The sequence below is a fragment of the Bactrocera dorsalis genome, chromosome 2, assembly GCF_023373825.1.
Source record: "Bactrocera dorsalis isolate Fly_Bdor chromosome 2, ASM2337382v1, whole genome shotgun sequence".
NCBI classification, from domain to species: domain Eukaryota; kingdom Metazoa; phylum Arthropoda; class Insecta; order Diptera; family Tephritidae; genus Bactrocera; species Bactrocera dorsalis.
The window spans coordinates 100614086-100626666 of record NC_064304.1 but is presented as its reverse complement, the minus strand read 5'-3'; the positions used below and the strand labels follow the sequence as shown (position 1 = coordinate 100626666).

The window sequence follows — 12581 nt, the reverse complement described above, 5'->3', positions numbered from 1 at the left end:
CGGATTTGTTACGCTTGAACATCTTTAAACACTGAGCCAAAGCATCAACTCGCCGTTGTTTTTTGGTCAAAAGTAAGCTCGGGCAGCACACGCTTTGCACAGAGCTTTCTTATACCCAAATATTTGTGAATAATACGATGTACACGTCCAGTTTACATCTTTAGAGTCCCTGCTATCTTGAACAACTTCATTTTACGGTCATCAGAAATTATTTTGTGGACTTTTTTGATGTTTTCTTCAGTAATAACCTCTTTTTGACGTCCACTGTATTCACCGTCTTCGGTGCTCAATTCAGCGATATAATTCTCAAACTAATGATCCGACAGCCACCAAATATATACACGTGCCGTTTGAATTTTAATTCAAAAATCATATGGATTTGATTCTAGTAGCTCCATCTACATATCAGGCCAGTTTAATCTTTCACTTCCAACTAGCACTCCTGGATGATTAAAGGTGTGAATTTCAAGGTAGAAGTTGAATTATGAAAGAAAATCTTATAAGTTACCAATTAAAGCTCTATGGCTCCATCCGGTGTTTAATAATTGTCGGTAAAGAGATCATAAGATTTCTAACATTCCTCCTAAAAATGGAAGACTCTGAATGTACTTGAAATGGCCTCATAGCTTAGTAGTATAGGCGCACAAAACGATTAAATCTCATTATTTATTACCTGCACCTAGGAAATTTTGGTATTTACTCATAAATATATGTATGGCATCCATCGCCATAATAGAGAGGTGTAAGTGCTCTATCCTTATCCCATAGAGTACGAACACTGTACTGTGCCTGTAGAATGACTCAACTCCTCTATAAATTTATGTTCCACATACTTGTATAATGCCAATATACATATTAGTACAGTGGAACATTCACAAATAAATTGAAGACAGAACTATACTTTAAAATTTTTTCATATATTATCTTTTCTAGCTAACTCAGTGTCCGTTCTTCTGCTGTTTATTTTGAAGCTTATCGTATTAAGTAAGGTAGATACTGGTGGTCTTGATTTGTATTTCCACGAAAACTATCCGCCGTCTTGTTGAAACCAAATGTCGCCGAGATCGCGAGCTTCAGTTTCAGTCATCAAATAGTCGGTTATCATGACGCGATAATGATCCCCATTGACGGTAACGTTCTCACCGGCATAATTTTTAAAGAAATATGGACCAATGATTCCATCGGCCCATAAACCACACCAAACCATTATTTTTTCTAGATGAAATGGCAGCTCTTGAATCTCGTCAGATTGCTCTTCGTCCCAAATGCAGCAAATTCGCTTGTTTACATACCCCTGAGCCAAAAATTGGCCTCATCGCTGAGAAAAATTTGACTGGAAAACGTCGGATCTTCTTGGATCTTTTCAAGAGCCCACAAAGCGAAGTGATGTTCGCTTCGAGCGACTCCAGTTCTTGCACAAGCTGTATTTTGTACACTTTTAATTTAGCCGTTAGCTGCTTCTTCGATTCGCCACTCTCCAAAGCTTTAAGACAATGCATTAAATTACGTATACTTCTTAGAAGTGAGAATAAGGGACCTATTCCTTAATTTTTCTTCTTCGGAAATAATGTTCGTATGTGTTTAGGTGTACTCTGAGACATTGTTTAATTATCTAAGTTTTAAGCTCTAGGACACTGTAATGTCTCTTCTCTTGTAACTATGCCAAAGCTGAAACCCCAAATTGTGTAGTTTCCTTAACTGTACTGCCAAGAAAAGCACTTTCTCGTTTTAATAAAAACCAACTTCATCGGGCAGACAATGTGTATATGTACATATAAATTCCAAATGATTTACTATCGCAAATTTTTTCCTCCTGTTGCTATGATTGTGTTCTTTAGATGAGACCTTCAAGCATTCAACAAATGCTTTTCCACCCTTCGCCATTCGTGTCGGCACTGTTTGCTGGCATTTAACGAGCTGCCGAGCAAGGATGCGCGGCGCCCGGGAGGAAGACAAGCAATCAAAACGATGAAAGAGGGTTAGTTGTATGTTTCAATGGAAATTCACATACACAAGGACTTGCAACGTTGTGGCTCAGCTTCACCTTCGCTTCTGCCTTCAAAGTTCCCCTTGTGGCCTTCGTCTACTCAATTGGCTTTTGCCTTTTTAGAAAATCATAAGAAATCCTTGAATTGTCAATTCGCCATAAGGGTATGTTTCAGTGAATTTATATATTTTGTCTCTTCCACTGTTTCTTCTTCTTCCTCCACTGCTTGTTTTGATTTATCTGTGTTTGAGTTGTATGATTACTTCTTTTCCTGTTGTTGGCGTTCATTTAGTGCTCGCTATTACTCTACAACTTCTTAAAGCACAAGGAAAGCAAGGACTTGTTGTGCTTCATCGACCAGTTATTTCTGCAGTGAGTGCGCGCCGAGCGTTAAGCACAAGGCGAGGGGGAGACGCGCACACGCTCACCAAAGCAGCGTACAACCTGAAAGTCCTGAAGCAAAGTGGTGGTTGCATTTCCTCGATTGCTGACAATGCTTGTTGGTGAAATTCTTAGCTTCCTGAGCATTGCTGCCCTGAGCGCTGACACAGTTTTCGAGTGCAATCCAACGGAGTCGGATGTTTACGTTTTTGTTGTGTCCTCGCGTAGTGTGCGGTTGTTTTGCTTCGTTGATAGGGACTCGCGTCGCGCAATCCTAACGTGTAGTAGTGTAGTTGTACGCTCCGATTGTCGTTAGTTTTTGTGGTACCTGATTGGTTTAGGTGCTTGTGTTCACAGCCGGTTTGGAGGGAACTTGTTCCGGCCGCTTATGTTCTACGAACGTTTTTGTTTACTTGTTGACTTGTTATTATTCGCCAGTTTTATTGAAGCAAGTTTGTTATTTTTTGTTGGACGAGTTTTAATGAACCATTTCTTGGTGCTAGGGACTCAGTTTATAAGACGGTGAGTTGTGATGCTTTACAAAAATTTAAATATTTATAAAACTATAGAAGAAATATTAACAATGTAGACTTAATTAGAGTTTTATATAATTATTAGAGAAATTATTAATAAATTTTATTAAATTAAGTTATGTATAATATATTAGAAAAACTGCCTTTAATTCATTTTCGAATTTAATTAAGAAAAATTGAATAAGCGAATATAATGAAGATAATGTTTGATTCAGTTGAAATATTTTTTATATTTCCAATCAATCTGAATCTAAATTATTTTGAAATTTAAAATTACTTAATTAACAAAATTAATTATCTTAATTAAAATAAACTAAATAAGAAAACTAAACAAATCTTTAAAAAATTAATTCAATATAAAATTACTTAATTAACAAAAATAATTACCATAATTAAACTAATTTAGTAAACTAAATAATTGTTAAAAAAATGTAATATTTTTCAAATTCAGTGCATAAATTATAAATATAAAATTATGTAATTAACAAAATGAATTACCTTAATTAAATCAATTTAAATTACAAAACTAAATAAATGTAAAAAATTAATCTTTTTCAAATTTTTCAATGCATAAATTATCAATGTAAAATTAATTAATTAACAAAATTAATTACATTAATTAAATCAATTTAAATTACAAAACTAAATAAATGTTAAAAAGGGTAATATTTTTCAAATTCGATTCATAAATTATCGATATGAAAAACCTTAATTAACAAAATTAATTACTTTAATAAAATTAATTTAAATTACAGAACTAAATAATTGTTAAAAGAAAATTTAATCTTTTTCAAAATCAATGCATAAATTATCAATATAAAATTAATTAACAAAATTAATTACCTAAATTAAATTAATTTGGGTTGCAAAACTAAATAAATGTTAAAAAAATTTAATTGAATGTAGAATTAGTGAATCATTAATTAAAAAAATAATTAACGTAATTAAATTAGTTTAGAAATTAAAATACATAAATAAAAAATTAGTTCAATATAAAATTATTAAATTAACCAAATAATTACGTTAATTAATTTAAATTAACTAAATTAATTTTTTTTTTTAATATTTAGTTTAATATAAAATTATTGTATTAACAAAATTTAATTTAATTTTTAATTAATTACCTAAATTTTTAAAGTTAGGTTAATAAACTCATAAATTAAGTTAATTAAGTTAAAGCAAATTAAACTTTGTTTCTTTATTTTCTTGTATGTATATATGTATTTTGTTTTATTTTAATTTTTATATACATACATTTTTTCTATATATCTATATATAAATTTATATGTACTTTGTCGATATGTCTTTCATGCGAAACGTTCCACAATCTAATACATTCCCACTGAATTGGGGTAATCATCCCCCAAAAATGTGCTGCTTCCTATTGTCCGCCTCTCACCCACATATTGACATCAGCACAGTCTTTGTTCAGCTTACATACATATGTACATATAAATGGATTTACTTATATACATATACATACATATATGAATGTACGTTTAACAATATATTTCATTATATTTTCTAATTCTCCCAATCTACACCCATACATGCACGTCTGTAGTATACTATATGCAAATAAGTACATATCTACTGTTGTGTGTGTAATTTAATTTTATATTACAGATGTTATTTTGCTATTTCTTCAATATATTTTCTTCAGTATAGTGTTAACCCGTTGTTTGCCGATTTTTTCCTTTTTTCTTTTGCTTCTTTTTCTATGAAGTGACATATTTGGTTTTCAAAGCGGTTTCTTTCGTTCATTTCCGCATTTGCCATCGGCGCATGTACCAAGTGTTGATTCATCCATTTACTGGTTAGTTGGCTGACTTGTTGTTGTCTTCGGAAATTCCTTGCTAATATGTGCTTTTGTTCTAAATATGGTGTTTTTTGTTGTTTTAAAAATTTATATTATACCTAAACGTATTTTACATTAGAAATGCAAAACTTTAGTTAGAAAAAGACTCCAAAAATTGTAATAAAACATTTTTTGGTTGAAATAAATTTTTTATTATTTTGTTTTATTATATTTATAAATATATATTTTTATATATATATTTATAAATATTTTTTTTTTAATGTATTCTTATTTTTTTTTTAATTTTTTCTAATGTTTTTTAAATTTTTTTTTTAATTTTTATGGTTTTCCCCCTTTAAAATGTCTTTGGATGTCTAAATTACATTCTCAACACAAAAACCTTTTTTTATAAATAGTTTTACTTGAATTGCTAGCTACGAAAATAATAAAATTTTCCAATAAAAATATTTTTTTTAACCAAAATTTAATTTGGTTCTATATTCGTGCTAATTAAAATATGTTTAATCCAATTCAAAAAAATTCAAAAGTGTACTTAAGCGTTTCTTGCTTTTATGTGCTAATATATGTATAGTATGTCTAGATATATCTCTGCTGAAATATTGTTATTATTAGAAGTCTTTGTTCAAATTTCTTCATATTTATTACTAATTACCAGGTTAAAATAAAAATGAAGCTCATAGCTTTCAACGAGATCATAAAAATTTGTTATATATTTACATAAGTATGTACATATTCGTATATGAAAGCGTTTGTAAACATAACAAAGTCGTCGGTGCTTCAATTGCACTTTGGACTTGGTTTCTTGCCACACAACAATTCTGTGTTAATAAATGCATTTATTGTAAATATGTATGTATGTATATATACCCACGTCGATATATATGTATGTATATGAATTTATATAATAAATATATATGCAAAAGCATTATTATTTTTTATTAATTCTCTGACAACAACAATATCTCTCTCTTATATTTTTCTTTTTATATTTACAGCAACAAAAGAAAGCCAGTTTAAACGCAGACGGCGCATCATTTTTAGTTAAGGTAAGGTTTGGTAATATATTATTTGGTGGATCTATTTCATTTAATTTTTGTGTGTCTATATCTTTTAATTTATGTATATATTTAATAATAAAGAGATAATATTTATTTTGAAGTTGCGTTTTTCTTAATTTTTATGTTATTATATTCTTTTTTATTTTTTTTGTGTTTATATAATATCTTTTAATTTTTTTTAATTTCTGACATTTTACTCTCTTTTGGAGTTAAATTTTGTTTTATATTGAATTAATAATAAATAATAATAATTTCAATCTTTTTAATTCTTGTAACTAAAAATATTTTTAATTTTAATTTCTTTTTATTTCCTTTTTAAATTAAATTTTATTAAATATTTAATAATAAAGCGACAATATTTATATTATTTTATTGTTGTTTTTGTTTTTATTTTTTGATATAATTATTTCTTACTTATTTTGTTTGAAATATATACATAGTATATGTAAAAATTTTTCCACATATTTTTTATTTTCCTTTTAAATTTAACTTTTATAAATAATAAATAGATAATAATAATTATTTTTATTTTTTTTTTTTAATTTTGTATTATTATTCTTTGATATTTTTCTTTATAAATACAGTTATTTTGTATTTATAATTAATTAATTAATATTACCTTTTTATTGTTTTTTTTATTTATTATTATTATGATATTGTTTATTTGAATGAATGAATTAAAGTTGAGGAATGCACTGCGACCTTTGGTCTATTGTGCTCTCTCCTGACTCACATTGACTCACTCAGCCCCAGCGCATGAATAAAATCCAACAGCCTGCCGGGTGCTAGTGAGGCAATGTGATCCCTATCCGGAACTATCGATCCATTGTTTATTTTTTTAATTATTATTTTTTAAATATTATTATTTTAGTTTTCAATGTATTTTTTTATCTTTTCTTATTTTTTTGAATATTTTCTTTTCTTTTATTTTTAAAATAAATTGATAATGATTATTATTATATTTTTTGTGTTTTCAATATTTTTTTCTTATAAACATATACATTTGTTTAATTGTTTTATACATTTAATATTTCTTTTTTTGAATTTTGCTACCCTTTATATCCTTTTTAAGTTCATTAAATTTTTTAAATTTAAATTAATCATTTATAATTATTTAATATATTATTTTTGTTTTATTATTTCTTTGATTTTTTTATTTCCTTTTTAAATTAAATTTTATTTTATTTTTATTTTTTATATATTTCCAATAATTAATTTATGTGTTATATTGCTTTTAATTCCATTTTTGAATACCAAATCTTTTTTTATGCTTGTAATATTCTATTTTATTTAAATTAATAATAATTAGATAATATTTACTTTTTATTTTTTTATTGTCATTTATTTTTATTTAATTTTTCTTATTTTCTTTATTGTTTTCGATGTCTTAATTTTTACTTTATTTATGTCTTTTAATTTTTACATCTATTTATAGATAATTAGTATTTTTAAAAAAATTTTAATCGTTTTTTTTTTTTATTAAATGTTTATTTTTTTTATTTTTAACCTTTTTTATTTATTTTTTAATTTTTCAAATTTATATTTATTATTTTTTACTTCTTTTAAGTTTTATTTCCATTTATTTATGTGTATTAAGGATTTAAAAAAAATTTTAATCGGGTTTATAATTTATTATTTATTTATTTCATTTAATTTTTGTGTGTCTATATCTTTTAATTTATGTATTTAATAATAAAGAGATAATATTATTAAATTTTGTTTTCCATTAATAATAAACAAATATATATACTTAAATGGAAACTTTTCTAGCGCTCAATCACACAGCTTATTAGGCAACCAAAGCAGCTTAGATCAGCGTTAAGTAAAAAATAAACACAAGCAAATTCGCCCACTCCGCTCAAAATCCATTTGCAACTCTGCGTCAACACTTTGTGTAAACTAACTGTTATCGTCCGGCTTTGGTTGGCTTTTGAATACAAAATACAATCTCACTGATACTTTTTTTGCATGAAATTCCACAACTTTTTAAATTTTTTTCTTAGCTTTCTGCTTTTTCAAGCGGTAAAAGAGCGAGAGGGGTAAAAATTGCAAAAATATTATTATTATACATATTAATTTACATTTTTTTGTTTATTAATTTTTAAATACCAACTTTTTTTTGCAATAAAACGCTCATGACTGCGAAATGCCATTCAACTTGAAAATAGCGTTCATTAACAAAAACAAAAACAAAAACAAACAGAAACACAAACAAAATGAGCAATTGCACTTTTGTGCGTCGTCTGCGAGCGGCAGACAGCTCAGTCGCGCACCCCCTGCGGCGGCGTCGACAACGAGTTGCCAGCGCTTCTGAGCACCTTTGTCTGTTTGTGCCGTTATTTACAGCTGCTCATGCTAGTTATTACAAATTACGGTAATTTGTTTACGTTAGTTTACTTTTCAGTGCTTTTGCTCGAGCATTTTTTTTGCCTTTGCATATTATTTTTAAAAATTGTCATCTCATGCCATGTCGTGCCTGACGTTTTTCCCCGTACTCATTTCGCATGCATACAACATTTAATTGCCTGCAATCCGTTGTTATTATTAGAAGCTGCCGGAAAGCATTTGAATTTGTTTTTGCTCCGTGAATTTATGCAATTCTGTGATGTGCGGTAATCGCTAAGTTTTCCATAAACATTTTTATCTAATTGCCGCGAGAGAATTAATGGGTTTGGAGAATGGCGAGCTAATTGTGCTATGAACATAGTCTTGCTTGTCTTGCTGTGAATGTGATTTTTGAGAGTTTTAGAATTTTTATTTTAAATAAAGTGGTGAAAAAAAATTAGAAAATTTTTAGTGAATGTTAAGAAAAATTTATCTAACTTAAATTTTTTTTATTTCATTTCAAGTTTTGTCTAATAATAATTTGTTAAATTTTTTGCTGAATATTTTATTTAAATTTTTCATATGTTTAGTTATATTTTTTTTATATATTTTTATTTTTTCATTTATTTTAATTGTTTTTCTTTTTGTTTTTTCTTTTTTTTTTTGTTTTTGTTTTTTATATTTTATTTTTATTTTTTAATTCTAATACTTCTTAACTTTTTTATTTTTATTTTTATACTTTTTATTTTCCAAATTTTGAAAATCTTTGTACCCCCATGTCCATGAACTCATTCTTTGTCTAAAAATATCCAAAAATGGTTTTCCAATCGCTGGCGTTTCATCGAAATTATTTCAAGGCAATAATTTTCAAGCGTTATTTTTTGTTCAATTTCTTCAGAAGCTTTTATTTATTTTTGTTGCATGGTTGGCAATTATATTAGCCACATGTGGGCATGCAGAAAATGCTATTTTTGGTTGGAAAAATACAAATACAATTTAATTTTTATAAAATTTTTGTTTTTTATTGTATCCAAATGGTATTTTAAAAAATATGCTGCATAAATAAAAAAATGTGTATTGTTTGTTTAAAACAAAAACCAAATCAAGCAAAATAAAATATAATTTGGTAATTTTTGCTTTTAAATATTATTCGTTTGCAATTTTATTTTAGAAAACAATTATTTATAATTTTTTTTTATCTGATTTTTTATTATTTGTTTTTATTATAATTTTTAAAACACAAAAATTTTTTTTCAAGTGAATAAGTTGTTATTTTTTCTACAAAATATAAAAAGCAAATATTTCGCCTAAAATATACTTTAATTTATTTAATTCTCCACTTAATACCCCTAACGCTATCAAATCCCTTGCGAAACCACACACTTGCCCTTATAAAGTTCAATGTTTTCATTATTTAGTCGCGTATACGCCCCCCACAACCATTAGGAAATTTATTCGTATTCTAACTGTCAACAATGTAATTGGCATATACACCAGCTATTTTACCTAATTGTAAACAAGAAAATATTTTGTTTTAACACGACACCTACTCACCATATTTTACCGTTACCCTTAACGCTTTATTTTGTTTTACTATTTCATTGACTGCTCGGCGGTGCCTGCGTACTAGCTAACGTGCGTAGGTGTGGTTTTTTACACAATACAATAAGCAATGTCATGTATAACAGTTATATAAATATGTAAAAGCATACATATATTTATGTACGTACTTTACACGAATGTAAACAAATCGATATCGCCAGTCAAAACATATCCGAATACATTTTTTTTGTCCTCCTAGCAGCCGAACTTCTACCTAATGTACTCATTCTGCTTTAAATAAATGCGGTAGCTGAGAAACGCGTTACGACGCAAAATAAAGGATAAAAATAAATAAAGTAAATGCAAAATATTACAACGTAAACTTCCACAGGATGCCTACCATAATCTTGTTGCGTGCAGTGTTCCACTGCGCGCCACTCCTTGAATCCACTTGTTTTACATATATGTATATGTATTATGCTTTTTATGTTTTCGCCATCTTTCGCATTACATTCAACACCCTTAAATTTTGTTTGCTCACGCACACTACCTACGAAATATATATTTACTATATACATATACCATACATACATATATATTTATGTATACTCGCATAAAATTCGTTGTATTTGTTTACAAACTTTATATATTTGTATGTATACACCTACGCATGTCCTTGTCAGTAATAATACTGAAGGATACTATGCTTGCATACAAATACATGCACACACATAGTACATACAATAATAAATTTACTAAAAATTTCTACATGATTATTGTATAACTCTCTTATATGTTGTTAATAATTTTATATAAAATACAAATATATAGAAAATAATCATTCATTCGTTATTGCTTTTATCTACCCATTTTATTGTTTGTATTCTTTATTTTCGCAACAAGCTACCTGAATTTCTCTATTTTCTCCGCATACTCGGAGCTAACCTTTCTCTCTGCATCCACCTTTGCTTTAGCCCAGTATTTACCGTTTATATCTTTTCATTATTTAGCAAGCTTTTAAGCTCTTGTAATGCCAGCTAAATTAATAGAAAACCAAATACAACCCAAATTAGGAAATTTTATAAAAATTTTTAGCGGTTTTAAACAGAAATTTGTAATTTCTTCACTGAGGATTTTTTGTTGAATAACGGTTGGTGTTTTTACGCCGTGAGCAAATAATTACTCGTGGGTTTCGACAGACAGACTAGCTAATGTCAGCAAATTAGGAAAATCGAAAAACTTGCCAATCAGAGATAAGAGCTTAAGGCTCTTAAGTTTTCTTTTTTCGGTTAAAAATGAAAATTTATAGATTTAAGTTTTAGCCGAAACAAATTCTTGCGATAAAATGTTGAAATAAACTCTTTTGACGCATTTATGTGTCTAATTAGGACTTGATTGGTACTTAATTGAGTTTTGTTACGAAAATGTTTGGCAAAAAAAATTAAATTTTTCCATTATACTCTTATACGGCATTACATACATATATACTTTGATGGAATTGCTAATTACATATATACACACACATACATACATAATATCCCGTTGCAATAATTTCTTATCTACATTTAATTATGAATAATGTCCATTTGATTACAGCTCATTAAGATCGACCTTCACTGCCGTGGGTACAGTACGCATCTGTGCTGCCCGTGGCACCATTTGATTGAGCATACAAACTCACTTCACGCTTCTATGATTTGTAAATAAAACATTTTTTCTTAATTTTCGCATATTGCATTATTGTAACGCCGTTTTTCTTTGTGTGCCCACGCAGCTGCTGTATTTCATGCGCTTGAAGAAGTACTACATAATTACAAGCAGCATGTAGGTTGCGTATACGCACTGTGCGCCCACTGCTGTATGCCTGTGGCCACGGCTAGCGTGTGTGTTTTGGTAAATATTTATGAAACACTTGCAGCTGTGTGTGTGTGCAACGCCAGTCGGTTCAGTCCAATAAAATCCTACAACAACTACAACAAATAACAATACGTTGTAATAAAATGTATGTACATAAAAAGTAGAAAAAGACAAAACAAAATAAACGTTAATGTTGTGATGCAAAGAGAAAGTGAAAACGCTAACGTAAACTCAATTCCAAGGCCATTTCGTTACGCCTACACCCGTGTCAATACCACGCTACTCACAGCGCGCTGACTTCATTCAGTGCTGCCTTCTGCTAAGGACAACTGTTGTCACTCGTACGTTACAAGCGCTGGTAGTGGAAAATTTTCTGCATTACTCGTTTGCCGCAACAGCTCCTATTTGCCGAAATTCATTGAGTAAATTTCGTCGCTTACTCCTCTTTGTTTCTGCTTTGCTGTTTGGTTTTGTCGCGACGTCGCGTCTCTTTTAAGCGTCCAAAGTGTTTTATTTCACTTCTCATTTGTTTTTGCCGCTTGCTTCAAACTACATTTTGGGTTTTTACTAGACAAAAGCATTCCTATACCTTCCATATACATATTTTTTATATATGTATTTACCATTTTATGACCTAAAACCTACCTTTTCCTCACCATTCCCCACATCTGCTCGGCTGCTAGCATCACTGACCTTACTTCATCTCACCACATCGCCTATATCCACCACAAATACTCATACATCTCATATATGCTGACTCATCGCCCACTTTCGCTTTTAATCCAGCCCCTCTTCACCTTCGGCGCCTATTCGTGCTATTATTTTGTTGTAAATATGCGAAAGATGGCGTCCTGCTCCTCCATGTACTCCATTATGCACTGGCCTCTCTAACTTCTATTTACATTTATTTATGTTTTGTTTTTGATATATTTTGTTTTGCTTGTTCAGTTCTTCTTTGTGTTGAACTTTATATGCAGCGTTCAAGGACGGTTTTGCCTTATATTGCTTTTTTATGTATACTATTTATTTGTGTATTTGCTTTTGCTTTCATTTGTGAGGGCTTTCTCCAATACTTATAT

The 12581-nt window shown here is 28.8% G+C and overlaps 1 protein-coding gene across 2 annotated transcripts in view; it reads left to right on the top strand.

Moving 5' to 3' along the window:
• LOC105226062 (protein CREBRF homolog) overlaps window positions 1-12581 on the top strand; it is a 70911-nt gene that overhangs the window by 10100 nt on the left and 48230 nt on the right. The window contains exons 1-2 of one of the 2 annotated variants that reach the window (XM_049449052.1): window positions 2536-2890; window positions 5716-5766. The gene's annotated coding sequence lies outside the window, so the exon portion shown is untranslated. Of the gene's footprint in view, window positions 1-2535; window positions 2891-5715; window positions 5767-12581 lie in introns of those variants that run through there. The other variant, XM_019990186.3, reaches the window with a different exon arrangement.